The sequence below is a fragment of the Callithrix jacchus genome, chromosome 1 (genome assembly GCF_049354715.1).
Source record: "Callithrix jacchus isolate 240 chromosome 1, calJac240_pri, whole genome shotgun sequence".
Classification (NCBI taxonomy): domain Eukaryota; kingdom Metazoa; phylum Chordata; class Mammalia; order Primates; family Cebidae; genus Callithrix; species Callithrix jacchus.
In genome coordinates, this window is record NC_133502.1 from 10,468,253 (window position 1) to 10,491,208 (window position 22,956).

A 22,956-nucleotide genomic window follows, 5' to 3' on the forward strand; every position below is an offset into this window, starting at 1 on the left:
ATACAAAAATAATTGCTCAACAGCTGGAGAAATTCTGTAGGTGACAACCTGCCCCTTATAAAATTATAGACAGTTTTGGGTGGGGAGGAGCAGGGAGAAGTCAGCCAAGAACCTCTCAGCATGGCTAGGACTGTGTTGTAATCTTGCCTGATTCTCAGTAGTGGCTCATAATTTTTGATCCTGAAAAACATTAGCCTTTTGTTTGTCACTGCCTAGAAAGAAATAAGCTCTCTTTTCCAGATTTTCTGGGATTAGCCAGTCAGGCACACACTTTTACTTTCCTCAAAGAGAGACAAGCTTTCTATGATCACGTATATCATTTTTCACCTGTATGATTGATTATAGCTTAAAGGAAATTCTTTTAAAAAAGAAATGGCCCAAATCTGAAGTATTAGACTATTATAATTAAAAAGAAAAACACAGAGAAATAAAATATTTTATATTCCTTGGTAATACTTGTCTATTGTTGAGAGGATTCTGAAGTCACTCAACATAGTCCTAGTTTTAGAGGTTATGTTCAAGACTACACCTCTTTTTCTTTTTACTCACAATTTCTCATTTTTAAAGTTTTGAAATATATGTGGATAAATTATCCTCATCAGACTGAGAAAATAGTTATGTTTTTACATGAGGGCCAATCACACATCTAGTAATGATGGTGTTTGAAAAAAGAATAGAAGCAGGAGACATCACTAGAGAACACAAAGCTTTATTGAAAAATTAACCTATAATAACATACTTCAATGATGTTTATTTGGTAGGATTCCATCCATCTTGCTTTAGCTGTGGGCATTTTGCTTTCATCTCCTTTAGGAAATATGTTGCTTAAGGAAAATATTAGTAATGTCTGCAGAGCTGGATTAATAAATTCCATCGCTGACTGGACTCCTTACTCAATCTGATACATGCGTGGTTTTGTGGTTTCTGAAATCAGCAGAGCCCATCAATTAAAATACATACTGCAATTAACTTTTTCAATTATAAACACTCCAAATAAAACACTATCAGGAAGAACAAGCAATATATGCTGAAAAGGCAGTACAATATACAGAACAGCATGATGTAAGTAACACTAAACTGGAAATCAAACATTCTGCATCTGAGTTCCACCTTTGTTTGCTGCCAGTTGCCAGCTTAACTTCTGGAGTCTCAGTCCTTCCATGTGTAAAATGGTAATAATAATACATCTTCAGGCTAATGAGGAAGGTTAGGAAGATTAGAATAAAATGAGGCAATGGAAGCAAATGATAAAATGCTGTTTCTTAAACTGGCCAAAACAAGACGAGAGACAGAGATGTCTCCAATTCACCTGGGACAGTGAGGTTAGATGGCTGGACATTAGGATTAGTGAGGAGAAACCTTTCTCAGTTGAGTTGGCTGGCACTGTTAATGCTATTTTATCCCCATAGGATGTTTGTTTTTAAGGTGTGTTATAAGGCTTGTTTTCTTTGCCTCCTACACATTCATTTTGATTTCCAACACCCTCCTCTTTTACTTGCTCAGTCGACTACATGCCTAGGAATGGAATTGCTACATCATATGCTAACTGTATGTTTAATGTTTTGATGAACTTCTCATTTGTAAAATAAAACTAGTATCTGTCTTAGCCAACTGCTTAGTTATTTTCCATAGGGATTTTGTCAATGTAAATTTCTATCAGGAGTGTACGAAGATTCCAATTCTTCCACACATTCACTGTATTAGAGTACTCCTGAGAAAGAGAACCAATAGGATACACATGCACACACCACACATGCACACGTGCACACACACACACACGCACGCGCACACACACACACACACACGTTTATTATGGGATTGGTTTACACGATTATGGAGGCCGAGAAGCTTCAAAACCTCTCATCAGCAAGCTGGAGAACTAGGAAAGCCAGGGTGTAATTCAGCTTAAGTCTGAAGGCCTGAGACAGGGAAGCCAATGATGATGTAAGTCTTGGTCTGAGTCCAAAGGCTTGAGAAAGGGGTTGGGAGGTGATAATATAAGCCCGGTCCAAGTTCAAAGGCCTGAGAACCTTCACAGGCAAGAGAAAATGGATGTCCCAGCTGAAGCAGAGAATGAATTTGCCCCCTCTTCACTGCCACTTTGTTCTTTTATAATATAGAATAATAATAGAATGTTCTATTATAATAAGAGCATTATTATAAGAGTATAGTAGTAGTATTATAATACAGTATTACAATATAACATTTGGGCCTTCTGCAGATTGGATGATGCCTGCCCTCACTGGTAAGTGTCATCTTCCTCACTCAATCTACTGATTCAAATGCTAATCTCTTCCAGAGATACCCTCACAGACACATCTAGAAATGGTGCTTTACCAGCTATCTTCTGGCCATCTCTTCGCCGAGTCAAGTTGATGCATAAGTTAACCATCTAATATTAGTTAACCACTAGCATTTGTCATTATGTGTCTTTGTTATTATGATCATCATAGTTGGTGTAAAATGATATCTCATTGTGATTTTTTTATTTGCATTGACATGATAGCCATCTTGTGTTTTTGATCATTTGTATACCTTTGGAGCAATGCCTATTCAGATTTTTTGTTCATTTTTAATTGGGCTATTTGTCTCTTTACTATTATTAATTTGTAAGAGTTCTTTGAAATAGGTAAGTGTGAAACCCCCAACTTTGTTCTTATTCAAGATTGTTTTGGCTATTTGGGATCACTTGCACTTCCATATTTCTTTATGATCAGCTTGTTCATATCTATAAAAAGTCAGCTGGGATTTTGATATGTATTGTGCTGACTCTGTAGCTCAATTACAGTAGATCAATTATTGTGTAGACTGATTATTCTGTTGGTTAATTTTTCATGTCAGGTTGGAGAGTGATTTGGATGGGATTAATATTGAAACTGGTGAACTTTGGGTAAAGCAGCTTGCCCTTTGTAATGTAGATGGGTCTCACTCAATCGGTTGAAGGCCTGGATAGAACAGAAAGATTAGCATCCCTGCACAAGTGGAAAATCCTTCAGCAGACTGTCCTTGGACCTCATCTGCTCCAGTGGCTTTTCTGGGTCTCCAATCTGACAGGCCACACTGCAAATTTCAAGTGAAATCGGGCCACGCTTGCCAGGTTTCATAATCATGTGAACCAATTCCTTTTAGTAAATCTCTATCCACTCAGTACATGTACACACACACACACACACACACACACACACACCCTATTGGTTCTGTTTCTCTGGAGAGCCCTAACTAATACACTAATTCACTCTCTTCATTTGTTACAGGTTTACTCCAATTTTCTATTTTTTCTTAAATTTGTTTCAGTACTTTGCACTTTATAGGACTTTTCCCATTTCCTGTAAGTTAGCTAATTTGTTAGCATACAATTGTTTATAGTATTTCCTTAAAATAGTTATAAGAAAATACTATAAACAATAGTATGCCAATAAAATGGATTATAAAATCCTTTTATAAAATCCTTTTATAATCCGTTACTCTCATTAGGTTGGTAGTAATGCCCCTCTTCTATTCTGATTCTAGTAATTTTAGTCTTCTTTTTTTTCGAACCTAAGAGATATAAGTTCAGGTAGCTCTGAATACATGCTCCCTTGTCTTCTTTTTGTCCCCTTGGTCAATTTAGATTAAAAAGTTGAGTTATGTTTATCTTTTAAAAGAGCCAACTTCTGGTTTTATTGGTATTCTCTATTGTGTTCTAGTTTCTGTTCCACTAATTTCTCCTCAAATGTTCATTTTTTGTCTTACTATTGCTATAGTATAAGGTTGCTTTCCTTTTTCTAGTGCCTTAAGATGGAAAGTTACATTATTTGTTTGAGATCTTCCTTCTTTCTTGATATGGGCATTTACAACTATAAATTTTCCTCTAAGCACTGTTTTAACTGCAAGCAATATTTTGGAATGTACTGTTCTAATTTTTATGCATTGTAGAGTATACTCTAATTTCCTTTTCAAATTTATATTTAGGAGTGTGTTTAAGTTCCACATATTTGTGAATTTCCCAAATTTCCTGCTGTTATTATTTCAAATTTCACTTTATTGTGGTCTGAGAACACTTTGGATGAAACACACTTTTTATGATTGTAACTTTTAAAATGTATTATGACTTGTTTTATGACTTAACATATGATTTACCCTGAAGACTGTTCCGTATGCGCTTGAGATGAATGCATATTCTGTTGTTATGTGAGTGGAATGTTCTATACATATCTGTTAGTTCTAGTTTATAGTGTTGTTCATAGTTTCTATTTCTTTATCAGTCTTCTATTTGTTCTACCCATTGCTAAAAGTGGTGTTTTGAAGTATCCAAATATGATTGTTGAACTCTCTATCTCTCCTTTTAATACCGTCAGTTTTTGCTTATATTTTTGGGGATCTGTTATTAGGAGTATGCATATTTATAATTGTTATATCTTTCTGATGGATTCACTCTTTCATCATTATAGAATGTCTGTCTTTAATTCTAGTGGCTTTTTTTTTTTTTTGCTTTGAAGTCTATTTTGTCTGTTATTGATGTAGTCATTCCAGTTTTTGCTTTGAAGTCTATTTTGTCTGTTATTGATGTAGTCATTCCAGCTTTCTTATTCTTTTTTTTTTTTTTTTTTTGAGATGGAGTCTTGCTCTTGTCACCCAGGCTGGAGTGCAATGGCATGATCTTGGCTCACTGCAACCTCTGCCTCTTGGGTTCAAGTGATTCTCCTGCGTCAGCCTCCCAAGTAGCTGGGATACAGGTGCCCACCACCATGCCTAGCTAATTTTTGTATTTTTAGTAGAGATAAGGTTTTGCCATGTTGTCCAGGCTGGTCTCCAACTCCTGAACTCATGATCTGCCTGCCTCGGCCTCCCAAAGTGCTGGGATTACAGTCATGAGCCACAGCTCCTGGCCCTTACTGTTGTTCTTTGCATTATTTATCTTTTTGAATCCCTTTACTTTCTATGTATTTGAATCTTTAGGTGGAAACTATGTCTTTTTAAATTTTTTTGGATGGAGTCTTGCACTGTACCCAGGCTGGAGTACAGTGGTGCAATCTTGGCTCACTGCAACCTCCACCTCCCAGGTTCTAGCGATTCTCCTGCCTCAGCCTCCCAAGTAACTGGGACTACAGTCGTGCACTACCACGCCCAGCTAATTCTTGTATATTTAGTAGAGATGGAGTTTCACCATGTTGGCCAGGATGATCTCAATCTCTTGACCTCGTGATCCTCCCGCCTTGGCCTCCCAAAGTGCTGGGATTACAGGTGTGAGCCACCACACCCGGCCAAGTCTGTCTTTTATATATAGCATATAGTTGGATCATTTAAAAAATTCAGTCTAATAATCTCTGCATTTTTATTGGAACATTTAACTCATTTACATTAATACTATGTTTTGTTTTGTTTTGCTCTGTTGTACCATGAGAAAAGGAATTTTTTTAAAATGGAAGACAAGGAAAATGTTTATTCTTTTTATTATTTATTTGCTTATTAATTTGGAGACAGAATCTGACTGTGTCACCCTTGCTAGAGTATAGTGGTTTAATCATAGTTCACTGCAGCTTTGAACTCCTGGGCTCAAACAAATACTATTAATACTATTAAAATACTTGTATTTATGCCAGCCAATTTACTTGTTATTTTCTATATGTCTCATATCTTTTTTCTTTCTGTATTCCTCCTTAGCTACTTTATTTTGCATTAAATGAATATTTTCTAATGTAGTATTTTGATTTCTTAATAAATTTTTCATGATATCTTAAATTTTTTTGTGATAGCGCTAGAGCGTATCATATGCATCTTAATATATCAGAATTGACTTCAGATTATATCAGTTTAATTTCAGTGAGACATAAAAGCATTACTTCTCTATAACTTTATTTTTTCTTTTGCTTTGTCTTGCTATTGTTGTTTACATATTATAGCTAATGTGTTACAAACCAAGGAATACATTGTTATAACAATGCATCATTATTACTATAACAATGTATTGCTGCATTTATATAACTGTAAAGAAGCTGAAAGAAAAAAGGGAAACAAGTATATATTTTTGGAATTTATTGTTTTAACCTTCTTATTTATCATTTCTTGTTCTTTTGTTCCTGTGAGTGTGAGTTACCATCTGATGTAATTGCCTTGGTGCAATATAGCTTTGCTCCACTTGCCTTCTTTGTGCTATCATTGTCAAATGTATTACATTTCTATATGTCGTAGGTCAAAAGATAAAATTATGTACATGTTATTTTATATGATAACTTTTTAATTCAATTGGGAGGACAAAGGAAAAGAAATATGCATCAATACTGTCTTTATATTTGCATTATTACCTTCACTAGTGCACTTTGTTTCTTTATGTGGATTCAAATTCCTTTCTGGGCTTACTTGCTCTCAGTCCAGATAAATTCCTTTATAGCTTTTGTAAGATCAATCTTCTTGTAAAAAATTCTCTCGGTTTTCATTTAGCTGAGAATGCCTTATTTAATGTTCATTTTTGAAAGACATTTTGCTCAAGATAAGATTCTTCGTTGACAGTTTTTTCTTTCAGCACTTTAATATGTCATTTCACTGCCATTTTTTCCAATGTGACGTCGACTATTAATTTTATTGGGTTTCCTTATATACAAGAAGTTATTTTCCTCTTGCACTTTCAAAATTTTATTTTTCAACATTTTTATGATGATATGTCTTGGTGTGGATATCTTTATTGTTACCTTACTTGCAGTTCATCAGGCTTCTTGTGTGTGTAAACTGGTGCTTGAAATCAAATTTAGAAGGTTTACAGCAATTATTTCTTATAATTAATTGTAGTACAACTATTTTTGTGTTCTTTTCTCTCTCTTCTCTGCTGTTATATTCATTATTCCTATATTGGTGAGCTTAATAATGTACCACATTTCTCTAAGGCTCATTCATTTTTTTGCCCTATTCTTCAGGTTGCATAATCTCTATCAATCTATGTTAAAGTTCTCTGATTCATTCTCTCGGAGTGACAAAATCTATTGTTGAGACCCTCTAGTAAGTTTTTCTTTTTACTTATATACTTTTGAACTCCAGAAATTTTATTTTTTAAAAATAATTTCTATTTATTATGAATTTTCCTCTTGATAATGAATAATTATCATTATATCCTGTTTTACTTCTTTCAGCATATTCTTTGAACATATTTATAAGAGCTGCATTAAAGTTTGCTAAGTCTGACATCTGGGCCCTCTCACAGACAGTTTCTGTTGTCTGCCTCCCCCTCTGTGTATGGTTTATAGATTCCTGTTTCTTTCTATGTCTTATAATTTTGAAAATAGCACATTTTAGATAACTTATTGTAGCAACTTTGAATACTGTTTCTTCACACTCTTTCTGGTTGTTGTTGGTTGCTAATTTGTTTAGTGACTTGTCAGGATGATGTCAGTGAAGTTTATTTCCCCTGCTATATGATGTCTCCAGTGTCACCCCTGTGAGGGCAAAACCTTGAGCATGCACACAGTCATCCTGGGATGGTACTGGCTTTAGTAGAGTTCTCTGACTGACTCTCTGATAACTCTGCTAAGCTGTCTGCCTCTGTTGGTATGAAACACAGATATTAGGCTCAACAATTTCTTGATTGATAGCTTTATTGTTTTTGACTATGTTCTGGGGCATAAATTGCTCTGCAATATGATCCAAATAAATTTAGGACTCTTTGCAGAGATAGACTTTGAAACCAGTCTGAGGTTTATTTTGACAGGGCCTCTTTTTACCTGTCTCTTTCTCTGGTTATCTCCAGTTTACTTTGGACCATTCTCCAGCTTAGATTTTGGCTTTCATGGAGCTACCTTCTTCATCTTAATGTTTACACCCAAATCTCCATTTTTTTGGAGACACTCTCAGGTTTGAACTTTTTCATACTCTGTTCCAAATAAAGTTAATTCCACTGGGGAGGATCTTTGGAGACCTCTGTTATGGCCTGCCTTTCTCCTGGACAAAATTTCTTTGTCACTGCTCAGGAGTTGCAGGTGGGGACAGTGGCCTACTTTTCTCAGACTTCCCTGCTCTATGATCAGGGTACTGGGTGCCAGTGGTAGCCTCTGATTTTTCTCATCTTATGTTTCTAAGAGTGGAACCTGGAATGGGAGCAAGGGCTGTCATGATTCCGGTATGCTCAGCCCGCTGGAACTAGGGTAGAGCCTCCATCCTATGAGTGGTGGCTGGTGGAACAAGAGAATCTCCAGTCTCTGTTACATTCACTTAGACCTTAGCCTCTGCAACATGAAGCTGGGCGAGAAGGAGAGAAGTGCAGGGGACCTGTGCCTCCTGAAGAGACATTGTAGCCCTTGACTGGGGGCTGAGACAGAGGGAATCCTGTAATCTTGGCCATATCACATGGAATGGAGCTTGTGCCAAAGTGTGCTGACAGAGGGGAGAGAGGGAGTAGGTTGTCGTTCAGGTACCACCACACTTTGCCAAGATGTAGTAAAGCTTTCTTTTCTTCTTTCTTTCTTTCCTTTCTTTCTTTTCTTTCTTCTTCTTTCCCTTCATCCTTCCCTCCCTCCCTCCCTGCTCTCTTTTTCTTTCTTCTTCTTTCCCTCCTTCCCTCCCTCCCTCCATTCCTTCTTTCCTTCCTTCCATCCTCTTGCTCTGTTGCTCAGGGTGGAGTACAATGGTATGACCACAGCTCACTGCAGCCTTGAACTCCTGAGCTCAAGTGATCTTCTCACCTCAGCCTCCTGAGTAGCTGGGATTATAGACATGTGCCCCTATGCCTGGCTAATTTAAAAAAAACTGTGTGTATGGAAATGAGGTTTCATTATATTGCCTAGGCTGGTCTCAAACTTCTGAGCTCAAGCAATCCTCCTACCTTGGGCTCCCAAACAGCTGGGATTACCGGTGTGTACATCTGCTACATGTCCAGCCCTGTAGTAGATTTTCTTGAGTAAATGTTTTTCCCTTTGCTGTATGCTCTTAGGATAATTTACGGAGACTTTAAATTTGTTTGATTGTTTTAAGTAATTTTTAACTAGTTGTTTTACTGGGAAGAAAAAGCTTTCCAGAGTGGTCTTGTTGGTGCTATTGATCCAAATACAATGCAAATAAAGTCAAGGCTCTGGGTGTGATCTCACAGTTGTTATTCAGCTTGTTATTTATCTTGAGGTTGTGTGCCAATTGGGATGGGACTAAGAAAAGGAGGTGTATATGTGTAAATCTACCACCACTGCTGAGTAAATTAACTCAGACATTTTCTACTAATGAGCAGGGAGATAAGATAAATAGTAAATAAAAGAGCAAACAATTCCCATGGCATGGAAAAATACAGGGAGGAAATACAGATCTTATTATACAAGACAGGAAATTCTGCTTAGAGATTAAAAATAGTATGATTGAATGTACTGAGAATTAACTTAAGAAGGAATATATGTCTGTGAAAAGTTGACATATAATTTATAAATGCTACAAGAACCTAAATTATTATTTGATGCAATTATTTTCTTGGAGCTGGTGTAATTTATCAATGCCCTTGGAATGATATGGAATCCTCACAGATAATATTTCAAAATCAGGGTTAGATTTTAGATATACCTCTGCTATCATTCTTTTACTCATTTATTCATTATGTTTAAAGCATATTGTAACTACAAGGGACTATATGACTTTTCCTGGACAACAAACTAACTTTTGATTTACAAAACAAAAAGATTGGAACCCTAGGATATTTTTTCCAGTTCTAAAATCCTAGGTGCAGAGAAGAAGTAACTATTATTTCGTTAATTCAACAAATATTTCTAGGCATGAAACACTGTGTTAGGGACAATGGATATTTGAGACATAATTCCTGCCTTATTGAAAGTAATGGACGTTTAAATAAATAATAACAAGAGCGATGGCTTCAAGAAAGGGAAGCATGGAGTGGTACGTGGCTATGTCAGGATTTTCTAACCAGCCCTGGTGGGATACAGGGCATTTCAGGGAAGGCTTTTCTGAGGAAGTGAAGTTGATGCTCATCTTAGTCTATTTCTGCTACTACAACAAAATGCCACAGCCTGGGTAATTTACAAATAATATAAATTTATTTCTCAAAGTTTGGGAGGTTGGGAAGTCAAAACCAAGGTGCCAGCAAGTTTAGTATCTGGTAAGGGCTGATTTTCTGCTCCAAGATGGCACCATGTTGCTGTGTCCTCTGAAAGGGAGGAACACTATGTCCTTGCACGACGGAAGGGATAGAAGGGAGCAAGGATGAACTCACTTTCCCAGGTCCTTTTAAGGGCACTAATCCCACTCATGATGGTGGGACCCTCACCTGTACGGTGAAGGCCTAATCACTTGCGTTAGCCCTCACCTCTTAATACAATCACCTTGGTGTTTAGGTTCCAACATATATATTTTGCAGGAAAAATACATTCAAATTATGACATTGCTGGAACCTGAAAGAGAGTTGAATAGGGGATAGTGTAGGAAGAAAGCTCTAGAGAGTAATACAAACATATTCAAAGCCCTGAGGAAAACAGATAGTCTCAGAGGTTTGAGGCTCTCATACAAGTCCAGCATGGCCAGAATTCAAGGGAGAAAATGGACAGAAATGAGATTGGAGTGGAATTGGGGGAGGGAAAGAGCCTTATGTCAGCCATTTAAAGAGGTTGGTACTTCACGTAAGCACAATAGTAGTTTATTTCTCCACCGCCTTCTTTCCCACCATCATAATGGACATATGACTGTTTTATTCCAATGTGTACTGTACATGTCCACCTCCGCTTTATAGCCGGGATCTATTTCTGATGCAGTTAGTATTCATTATTTTATTTTTGAGAAGTTTTCCTTCTTTTACATAAACTCTTCCTTCTATTACAGGTGGTGACATTATCCAGCAAAGTAATGAATCAACACAGCCGTTGGGATATTTGACTTTCACTCATGCGGCTTTCATTAGGCAAAACGTTACTGATGAAATGCCTCTTATGTATATAATATATATGTGCTGCCTGAAATATACGCATAAAACATGCCTGAGCTTCCTTATTTACAGTGAGTCAAAAAGGGGATCAAGGAAGTGCAATTAAAAAGATTATTTCTTTTCATAACTCTTTTCTTTACCAACTCTTCGTATGTTTCTGGTATGTTTGGCAAAGGGTTTCAGTCTGCATCCAAGGAAGGGCAGTGCTGTTCAAAGCTGATGAAATTATGTTTATTTCAACTTCATTCTGTTATCTGGGAACAATTAAAGAAATAGAAAATAAAAATAAGGGAGGGTTAAAAAGAAAAAAGAGGACGGTCAAAAGAGATGATGGATAAATAATCAGAAAACCAGTGGAGACCATTATGTGCAACTGAATCTTAGAAAGAGGAACTCAGAGCTCACTAACAAAAGCTTATAAATTGTGAATACTCGGTTTGATTAAAATGCAATTCTTGCTAAAATCATAATAGGCTTCGCTTTATTTTATTCTCCTATTTTTAAGTTGTATTTAAAAATAGGAGAATAAAATAAAGCTCAGCTTTTCATAACTCTGTTTTTAAAAAGACAATCTTTGTTGGTTACGAGGTCATTTTGTTTCATAGATATTATTTTATAAATGTAACTTTGATTCCTTTATTATTGTTATCCACATCCAATAATAAAACAAAACAATAGAAGGTGACTTTTTGCTATTTCGCATTATACGCAGGCACCTTAACCCTTTTGTAGAGAAGCATACATACACACACAAACCTAATGCATGGGCAAATCATTTTCACCCTTGCTGACATTAAGAACTTGGTCTTGCACTGTTTTTAAATACTTAAGATATTATTCATAAATCTTCTCCTCTTTAGATATAATTCATGATTCTTTTTATGTAAAAATTAAATAACACTGTATATAAATTGTAAATTAGAATTGAATACTTTAAACTGAACCATGACCATCAAGTTCAGTTATGCCATTTTTGGGCTATTCATAAAGCCAGTTTTCAATACCCTTGTGTTATAGAAGGATTAAATTATAGCTCTGCAGTAGATTAGGTTTCTTTGTATTACTGTATTTACACATCTGGTTGGTCTATTATGTGTTTTTTTCCATATTATCTTATAAACTGATTAGAACATAACTCTTTCTCTATTGTGTTCATAAGAGCCCACCACGGCATGGATTTAAGAAGCAAAATTAAATACCCAATATCTCTGGCTTAGGAAATCATTGGTTCTCAAATTGCTGCATTGTAATTCTGTGTATAGATCTACCTACCTACACTGAGCTTTGAAAAGAAAATGCAATTAAAGACGTAGATTGCTGTGAACAAGGAATTATATTCTACCAAAAGTAATGAGTGAACTTTCCCTGTTCCTGACCCTAAAGGTCATCTTTGAGCCTTACTATAGAAAGACTTGGATGATACTCTTATGTTTTAATATAATACGTAATACATAAGAATGCTCACAGATCAGTTGGCAATTTTTTTGGCTTTAAGAAGCTGAGCCTTTGTGTCCCAAAGTTATAGGTGTATAATCCTCAAATCTGCTGTGTGGCCAAAACAAAACAAAACAAAACAAAACAAAAATGTTGAGTGCACTCTTTTTGTTTGTTGAAGACTCAATATGCAAAAAGCAAAATGTTTAGTATTTTACTAAATGATAAAGTGATAATAGCCTTCCGCACTTAGGAGTTTCTGGCTTTCCGCACTTAGGAGTTTCTGGCTTTCATGTTTAAGGAAAACAGACCAGATGAACTGGTTAAAGTCATCTCAAGGTGATGTGGCTTCGAAACTTCCTTGCAATTTTGAGGATCTGGCTACAGTCTACTGAAAATAGTGTGTATGCCAACTGGGCAGAAATGAGCACTGGTGAAGGTTTTGGTATGTAGGAAAATATGTCTGGAAATTGTCCGATGTGTAAAGTCTGGTGACATTTTTATTTGAAAACAATGAGAATTTAAAATGTTGGTTTCTGGTGTCCCTGCTCTGCACTGCTATTCCCTTGTGATTACTTCTCTACTTACCCCTCTCTTCTGTTAATCTGTGAACTCCCCACGGGCAAGGACTTAGTTTATACAGCACAGCAACAGTGGCTGGCTCAGTGCCAGGCACTTACCAGGTGCTTATGAAATGTTTGTTGCAGCTGTAATCCCAGCTACTCAGGAGGCTGAGGCAGAAGGTGGAGGTGGCAGTGAGCTGAGATCATGCCATTGCACTCCAGCATGGGTGACAGAGCGAGACTCCATCTCAAGAAAAAAAAATGTTTGTTGAATGAAATGGGTGAATGCATGAATATGACAGGCTTGGCTCGAAATATTCTTTTATTTTTATTTGTTTATTTATTTATTTATTTATTTGAGGCAGAGTCTTGCTCTGTCACCCAGGCGGGCATATACTGGCACAATCTTGGCTCACTGCAACCTCTGCCTCCCGGGTTCAAGCTCTCCTCTCACCTCAGCCTCCTAAGTAGCTAGGACTATAGGTGTTTAGCAACATGCCTGGCTAATTTTTATATTTTTTTGGTAGAGACAGGGTTTCACCATTTTGCCTAGGCTGGTCTCGAACTCCTGTGCTCAAGAAATCTTCCCACCTTGGCCTCTCAAATTCCTGGGATTACAGGCGTGAGACACCATGCCCAGCCAGTGTTGATATATTCTTTTACTCCCATCTATGAGTTCCATGGATCAAGCCTTTCACTGTGCCCAGCACATCATGAATACACATAACTTTGTTGGCTGCTTAGCTGAGAGGAGTCTCCTGCAAGCATTCAGATTTGGGATTTGTAGACTGGAAAACTAAAGTGACCCACCACTTAACATTTAACACGCTTTTGTTTTTCATCACCTCAAATACTTAAATATAATTATTCCAAAGACCTTTTTGACCATATCTCATGTACGCTTATATTCTTAGAAAGGAAATGTCAGGGCTGAAATGTTGCCTATATTACCTCTTATTGCTTTTTTTTTTCTGCATGGAAAATCTGGAAAATTATCATTCTGGTTGAGAAATGTAAAAGAAGGGTTGCAGATTTAGTAATAAATGACACCTACTATTTTCTTTCTTCTCAGTCTTCCCCGTTTCTCCTCTCTCCCGCATTTCTTTTCCCATAACCTTCCTTCCCACCCTATCTCTTGTCAGCCTTTGACTGCAAGAGCTACTCTACCTATGAAAATGTGCATTGGACCATGACCTGTACAGTTCCCGGAATTGTTCTCAGGGTGAAAAAACCTTCATGGATATTAGAAACAATTAACGTTTCCATTTACCACTAGACTCAAGGCTTTATGAGCAGCAAAGATGTAAATTTATTTTAACCTTAAATCTAAAGTATAATTTCTGTGTGTGGGAAACCAGCAGTAGGAGACTAGTGTGATTGGGAGATACATTTCAATTAATTCTCCTACCAACACCATATCTCTTCTGCATCAGAACCTTTTATAGTGTTAAAATTAACAATTATGCAGCTGATGGCTGGCTAAATCCACCAGGGGACCCAGAGAGAGCCTCAGATAACACGACATGTATAAATCATTCAGGAGAACAATTCATGAAAGAAAAGTTATCTGTGTTTGGGATGACATTGGAAGAGCTAAATAGGAGTCAATTTGAAGAAGGGACATTTAGTCCCATTGTCCAGCTTGCCTTTTCCTTTTTTTAAATTGTGTCATAATATACAGTTTTAAAATTAATTATCCATTAGCCACAAGATAAATGTCTCTTCTTGTGCTAAGGAAATAGTGGCCTCAGTGGTGAAAGATTATTTCACATGAGTAGCACTCATAAAGAGAGCTGTTCCCAGATAAGGTGGCAACTGTTCTTTGAAGAAGCACAATGAAGGGTGACAGGCAAGCCCATGTTGACCAAACGGAATAGAAGACCTGCAGATTTCAGTCCACTGATCAGTTACATAAGTGGAGAGATGCAGATCAGGAATGATGTTTCACGGAATCACGTAGATGGCAAAGTAGTAAGTACTTCAGAATATAACAGCCCATGAAACTGCATCCCAGAGAGTATCAAGAACTATTTTCAGGGTTCTCTGACACCAAAATGTTTTGGAAGCACATCTAGAAGTAGTTTTTCATGCTTAAATCTTCAGTGACCACAAAAACTTATATCCCAGGGTTTTAAATAAGTGTGTTGTTTTTCATGCATGGAGAATGTATATGTATTCGTGCATTCTCTAATAAACCGGAATTTAATAGGATCAGTTGCCAAATACTAGTCTTGAAAGTGATCTGTTTTATTAAAATGTTTACTTAATTTTATGTTTATTTTATTTTATTGATCCTTTTAAGAATCATATCTGGGCTGGGCACAATGGCTCATGCCTATAATTCCAGCTACTCCAGAGGCTGAGATGGGATTGCATGAACCCAGGAGTTTGAGGGTGCAGTGAGCTATGATTATGCCACTGCACTCCAGCCTGGGTGACAGAGTAAGATCCTATCTCAAAAGAAAAAAGAATCATATCTGTGTGGTCTCGATTAATGTTTTTGACCACAGGTTTTGAATTTAAACTTCACTCATAGTTAACAGAAATATTCAACTTGCAGTTTCCACACATGGAATAATGACCAGGTTAAAAGCTTTACTAACACTGGAGGTGACTCAATTGTCATGTAACTTTCATTTATTTAAAATAACTTACTTTTCCCCCACGCTGGCACATTCTGCTACTAACGTGCAGAAGAAATAAAAATCATGAAAGAAGAAAAAGAAATGTGAGTTTTTGACATGGTTCAATAATTATGTCACAGTTTGGTGAGTTTTTTGCTGTTATTTTTTGGTGAGGTATGAATTACAGTTGCCTTAATATTTATTTGCATCCAAAATACTTGGACAAAACTTATTGCCTTCTTTTGTAGTTCATTCCATTGGGCCTAAAAATGTTTGTGACACAGAGTTTTAAATTGTGAGCACACACACTTGGCTGAGCACATATTAATTATCATTTTATTCTGGCGTTTTGTTCTTTAGGAAGACATAAATGTTTGTGATCAAATGTGGATAATCAATAATGTTGCAAAGATGTCAACAATGACTGTAACATTTTCATTAAAATGTAGAAAATAACAGATAAGATATGGACATAAGGATTCCAGAGCAGATGGGTGAAACCAGTAACAGTGTGTCGCATAGGAGAGGATCAACAGAAACAGAGAGGGGATCAGGCCTGATAATTCTCCACATCAACTTCAGTGAAGAGAAACTGGAGGTAAATATTGTAATGTTTAGATACTAATATATCTTTTATATAGTAAATATATATATATAGGCATAAAAATATTTTTATGTAATAATGTGTATTTTGTCCTTGCATATATTATAGTTTGAGTCATTTGTTATCAAGAAATCTTTTTGCCGTTTTCAGAACTGCGGGGTTAAGAACCCCTCCAGGATTTGCCACAGAAGGATGATTAGACTGAGTAGACCCAGCTGGAGTAGTTCCTCCCTTCACCAGACCCAGCCTCTTCCTCATGAGTTTTGCTGGTCTTTTACACTCTATTTAAGATGTTTTTCCTTTAAATCTAGTTATAATTCACATACTGTAAAGTTTACCATTTTCAAGCCTACAATTTAGTGGGTTTTGTATGTTCCCAGAATCATGGAGCCATCATTACTAATTCCAGAATACTTTCTTCACCCCAGAAAGAAATCTTGTACCTGTTAAACAGTCACTCCCCATTCCCCCTCCCTCCAGCCCAGACAAATGCTAATTGATTTTCTGTCTCCATGGATTTGGCTATTGTGGACATTTTATACAAATGGAATCATGCAATATGTGGCTTTTTGTGTCTGGTTTCTTTCACTATGTGCTATTCCCTCTGCTCCAAAGTAGATGGAGATAGGATGGAAAAAAACTTTTCTGTTCTCATGGGGGTTAGAACATTGTAGGACAAGCGGGCTAAGTAAATATGTGCTGAACACAGTATGGGCAACACATTTTCCTCTTGATTCTGTCTCCAGTTCCTCTGGTGTACTATTTATAAATACAAAGTAATAGCCCCGTTATGTGATTGCCAGGGTGACATCACCTGTAAAAACCAGAACTAGGCTAAAGACTATAAAAGGATCTCATCTTTACACTTTATGCTTAAGTTTTGCATTCAACTTTTTATTTCTTAATCAAGGATCAAGAGAACATAAGCACCCATGATGGATTCATGGGTCACTTTATTCACTTTCTTGTTCAGAGTTTAGTTTTTCATCCATGCATGGAGTAAGAGGCTGTGATGTTAGCTGTAACACATTACAGCACATCGCCCCAGTGTGCCAGCCTATTGTAGGATCTAAAAGGCAATATTCTGGCAATGTTCTAGAATTAAAGGTTGTCTCTTAAAAATTCACATAACAACAAAAAATTCTTTTTCTCTTACTTCTTTTAATATGTTCTGGGAACATGTTTTATAACCCAAATCAATAAGACTTCTTTACTCATAAAAGTTGTAAACATTTTCCGTGTAAACTTGAAAAGTAAATCATACAGAAGAAATAAGAATCACGTATAAGCCTCCTACCTAGAATAAACTAATAGTTATTTTTTGTGTACAAAGAAATTCATTTCTTTTAAATTTAACAAAAATTATTGAATGTCTCCTATGACCAAGGGGGAAATCAGTGGAAGATAAGAACAAATCTTAGATAATCTATAAAAATTGGGATCACACAGGTTTTATTCCCGTATATGAGTTATAGTAAGTATATTTTCCAGTATTTTGAAATATTCTTTTTTTTATTTTTTGAGACAGAGTTTTGCTCTTGTTACCCAGGCTGGAGTGCAATGGCGTGATCTCCACTCACCACAACCTCCGCCTCCTGGGTTCAGGCAATTCTCCTGCCTCAGCCTCCCGAGTAGCGGGGATTACAGGTACACGCCACTATGCCCAGCTAATTTTTTGTATTTTTAGTAGAGACGGGGTTTCACCATGTTGACCAGGATGGTCTCGATCTCTTGACCTCGTGATCCACCCGCCTCGGCCTCCCAAAGTGCTGGGATTACAGGCTTGAGCCACCGCGCCCGGCCTGAAATATTCTTTAAAAAACATGACTTTTCATACCAGCATATGAGTGGGCTATGATTTCCAAATTGTGACTCATTTATATTGTTTTCCATTTTTTTACTATTAAAAATAATGCAGTCAAAAATATGTTGAATAAACTTGTATATAGAATTTTCAGTTTTATATATAAAATTTTCAAAATTATAAATTTTCAAGCATTTATAATTTGTAATTAATAATAAATAAGTTAATAATCCTTAGAACAGATTAGATAATTACTAAGTCAACTGTATCTTTATTTTAAGCATATTTGTACATATTGCTAAATTATCTACAGAATTATACAATTTATACTCATAACTAGGTTTGAGAGTGTTTGTTTTTCTGTTTTTTCAAAAACACTGCTATTATAATTGTAAATATTTTAAGCTAACTTTGTAGGCAAATATCCTATCTTTAATTATTGGCAAAGTTGAAGACTTTTGTATGTTTATTGGCCATTTACGTATATTATGTAGGATTTGACTGTTTTTGTCTTTGCTCATTTTTTTGTGTTGAGTGTCTTTTACTGATTGACAAGTGCTCTTTATATATCAAATCATCTGTCAGATATGACTCAAATATTCTTCTACTTTGTTTTTTGCCTTTAAATGAATTATGGCTTTAAATATATATATATATATATATATATATATATATATATATGAGTTTTAAATGTTTTCATAAGTTTCATTTGTTAATATTTTTCTTCATGGCTTTCTGCCTTTGATTTCATGCTTGAATGTCTTTCTCCAATGTAAAGTAAAAGAAATTCAACTATTTTTCTTCTAGTTGCTATGCTTATTTTTATATTTAAATCTTTAATCTTCTTGAGATTTGTTTTGGCATATAGCAATGTAGACGTTCAACTTTACTTTTTCTCCAATAGCTATGCAATTGTCTCATTTATTGAATAAATCTTCCTTTTGTAAGTGATTTATGACATCTTTATAAAACACTACATTCCTACTTGAACTAGAATAAGCCAGCTACTTTCTTTCATGGGTATGCTGAAATCCTGTGTGTTTTGCTATTCTTGTCACTTACTGCAGGAAGAGCCCTCCACAAGTCTTACTAAGAAAAATAGAGTAAAATCGGTGTCTCCAGATTTGAAAGTTTTCCGTTTTTATCTTATAAAAGAAAACCGTGAATTTTTTTTTTCATGTGCTAAAAATAATCTCTTATTAAGTCACTGGTATTTTTTTCAGCTTTGTTACAAGAGAAAGGGTTATCTTCTTTTTTTCTTTTTCAACTTTTATTTTAGGTCCAGGGGTACATGTGCAGATTTGTTATATGGGTGAATTGTATGTTGCTGGAGATTGGTGTACAGATAATGTCATCACCCAGGGAATGAGCATGGTACCTGATCGGTAGGTTTTTTAACCCACGCCCTCCTCCCTCTCTCCACCCTCAGGTAGGCCCTGAGGGTGTTCTCCCTCTTGTGTTCTCCTTTTTGTGTCCACAGGTACTCAACGTTTAGCTCCCACTTATGAGTGAGAACATGTATTATTTGGTTTTCTGTTCCTGTGCCAATTTGCTCAAGATAATGGCCTCTAGCTGCATCTATGTTGCTGCAAGTACATGATTTTGTTCTTTTTCATAGCTACATAGTATGCCATGGTGTACTGCATTTTCTTTATCCAGTCCATTGTTGGTGGGCGTCTAGGTTGATTCCATGTCTTTGCGATTATAAATAGTGCTGAAATGAACATATGAATGCGTATATCTCTTTGGTAGAATGATTTATATTCCTTTGGGTGTATATTCAGTCATGGGTTTGCTAAGTTGAATGGTAGTTCTAAGTCCTTTGAGAAATCTCAAAATGCTTTCCACAGTGGCTGAACTAATTTACATTCCACCAGGTAAGAGTTCTCTTTTCTCTGCAGCCTCCCGAGCCTCTGTTAATAGCCATTCTGACTGGTGTGAGATGGTATCTCATTGTGGTTTTGATTTGCGTTTCTCTAATGATTAGTAATGTTGAGCATTTTTCCTATGCTTGTTGGTTATATGTATGCCTTCTTTTGAAAAGAGTGTTCATGCCCTTTGCCCATTTTTTAATGGGATGGTTTTTCACTTTTTAAGTTCCTTACATATTCTGGATATTAGGCCTTTATCAGATGCATAGTTTACAAATCTTTCCTCTTATAGATTGTTTACTCTGCTGATAGTTTCTTTTGCTCTGCAGAAGCTCTTTAGTTTAGTTAGGTCTCCATTTTTTTTGTTGTTGCAGATGCTTTTGGAGACTGTCATGAAATCTTTGCCAAGGCCTATGTCCAGAATGGTAGTTCCTAGGTTTCCTTCTAGGGTTTGTATATTTTAGGTCTTATATTATCTGGAGTTGATTTGTATATACAGCGGAAGGGAGGGGCCCAGTTTCAACCTTCTGTGTATGGCAGGCTGGCTACCCCAGGACCATTTGTTGACTAGGAAGTCTTTTTCTCATTGCTTGTCACTGTCAACTTTGTCAAAGATCAGATAGTTGTAATTGTGCAGGTTTCTTTCTGGGTTCCCTAACCTGTTTTATTGCTCTATGTGTCTGGTTTTGTACCGTAATGTTTTTTGTTTTTTGGGTTTTGTTGTTGTTGTTGTTACTGTAGCCTTGTAGTATAGTTTGAAGTCAGATAATGTGATACTCCTAGCTTTGTTCTCTTTGCTTAGGATTGCTTTAGCTATTGGGGCTCTTTTATTGGTCCCATGTGAATTTTATTTTATTTTATTTTATTTGTTTTCCCAGGTCCAGCTTTTATTACCTAATACAAGTTCCAACCTCTGGAACATTCAAATTCGCTGTTCCAAAGTTTAATTAAAAACGCAATTTATAAATATTTAATATCTTCTGAAAAGCATTTCTAAGTTAAGAATGGAAAAGTATATTGAATGTACCAGGTGCCTCAACTCCCACCAGGTCCAGACTCAGCAACATCCATCTTTTCAGGTTCTTCAAGATCTTCTGTTAAATCTAGAAAGTTGTTTTCCATGATGGGGGAGGGAATGGAAATCCCCATTGCTTTTTGAAATCCATACATGCTTACAATATCACCTGGAGTTACTTGCTATGCAAGTTTTTAAGATTATTGGTCACTTGTTCAGCAAGATGCATTTCTCTGTATGAGGGACCCAAGAGACAGACCATATTGGGAGGGGGTCTGGTGCTCAAATGCTCGTTCTGACTTCCTGGAGCTTCCTGAGCAATTTGGTGGTGGTCTCATCAAGTTGCTTCTGAATACTTTAGGTTCTGCAGAGTCGAAACTTCAACTGGAGCACCAAAGTTTTTTACTACTTTCAGTGCTGTGAGCCTGTCTTGAGTATTGGGGTCCAAACGCCCTGTTGGTTCTAGTTCTATAATCTCCATTTCTTTTGCTGTGTCCAGTGTGCTAGTATGGCCTTCATCTTCAGGCGATGACATCTCCAACTCTTGTAGGGTCCTGGAATTCCCTCCTTTTGTTAAAACATCTAGTAAACTATCTGCCATAACATATGGATAATCTTGGCATGTGGCCCAAGACTCATGGATGCTGAAATCGCTTGGGAGATCAGAGTATTCCCCATAGGTTGAATAGATTAAATCAGAATCATCTTGCTGGTATTCGTGAACATGGTCATAATGCAGTGCATAAGAACTGTAGGGTCCACAATTCAAATATAACACTTCTACAATGGGATCCACAGGATGGAGAAGCCCCAACGTTGTGGTTCCATCTTGTTTTCTTACTTCAAATTCACACTGACTGTTCACAAGCTGCCTGGTCAACTTTCCCCCAGATTCCTTCATGATTTGGTCAAGTGATGCCTGCTCTCTCTCTAAATTATTGCTTTGAAACTTATCTTCAAGCATATCTTTGTCTTTCTTTTAATTTTCTTTGTTGGGACTCTTGAAGCCTTGTGCTTCGACATCTCCAGAGTCCTCTCTCTCTTGGCCAGCAGCCTCCATCCTCCCCACTCTGCAAGCCACCTGTTCTATCTTTCTGCTTTTGAGCTTTTGCAAGTCACTCATGAAGTCTATGCTCTGCTCCAGGCTCTGGATTCTTTCCTGGTTAAGAATTGTCATCCCTGAGTGCAACAGCTCCTTTGCAGCTTTATAATAAATGGTCTCTGGTTTGTTGTACATCATGGCATTAGTACACATTCGTTTGAAGTTATCCTTTTGTTCTCTGGACTGGTAGTCATTGTTCTTCATGTTTTCTTTCATAGTACTAAAATCCATTGGATGTTTAATGATCATGGAGTAGCCAGAAGCAATAAAATCAGTCACAGGAAATGAAAAGAAAGCACTTGGATCTTTTCTCTGCAATTGTCTTATCAGTTGATTCAAAGCTTCTTGAAGGGGTGTCTGTCTGTTCTTGTTTGGCTAAAGAGCTTGTGAGAGGATCTCACAGGGACATGACACTGGAGGTCTTTTTCTGCCTCATTCTCCACAAGATCTCCATATCGCTTCTTTTTATCCTCCTTAACTCTTTTCTGTTTTCTCTCTTTATCTTCCCCTGGAATCTGCTCCTCTCCTTATTTCTTTTTTTCTGCTTTCTGTTCTTGTGTTTATGATCAATCTTGCCTTGGAAGAGGCTAGAGTCATGCTCTGAGCTGCCCATGGAGAGTTCAGTGACTTTTTTCTCTCCTCCTTCGAGGACCAGCCTCAAGGGCTTCTCTACATACTCCTCTTAGAGGTGTTTGTAGGACCTGGGCTTCTTGGGCTTCTTGCCTATGTCCGACCAGCCCTGGTGCCCGCGCCCAGAGCTGCGCCCAGAACGAGGCCCAGGCTTGCGGCACAGCTTTCAGTCCAGGCCAGGCCAGCAGAGGGTGGGAGCGGCCTGCAGAGACTGGGTACTGGGAGGCCAATCCATGTGGATTTAAGAACAGTTTTTTTCTAATTCTGTGAAAAACGATGTTTGTAATTTGGTAGGAATGGCATTGAATCTGTAAATTGCTTTGGGCAGTATCGCCATTTTAGCAACATTGATTCTTCTTATTCATGAGCGTGGAATGTTTTTCCATTTGTTTTTGTTGGCTCTCATTTCTTTCAGCAGTGTTTTGTAATTCTT

The 22,956-nt window shown here is 36.9% G+C and overlaps 1 pseudogene; it reads right to left on the reverse strand.

Annotated features, from left to right (window-relative positions):
- Positions 1–20,811: 20,811 nt before the first annotated feature.
- Positions 20,812–22,235, reverse strand: LOC100401554 (bromodomain-containing protein 7 pseudogene; annotated as a pseudogene).
- Positions 22,236–22,956: the final 721 nt, after the last annotated feature.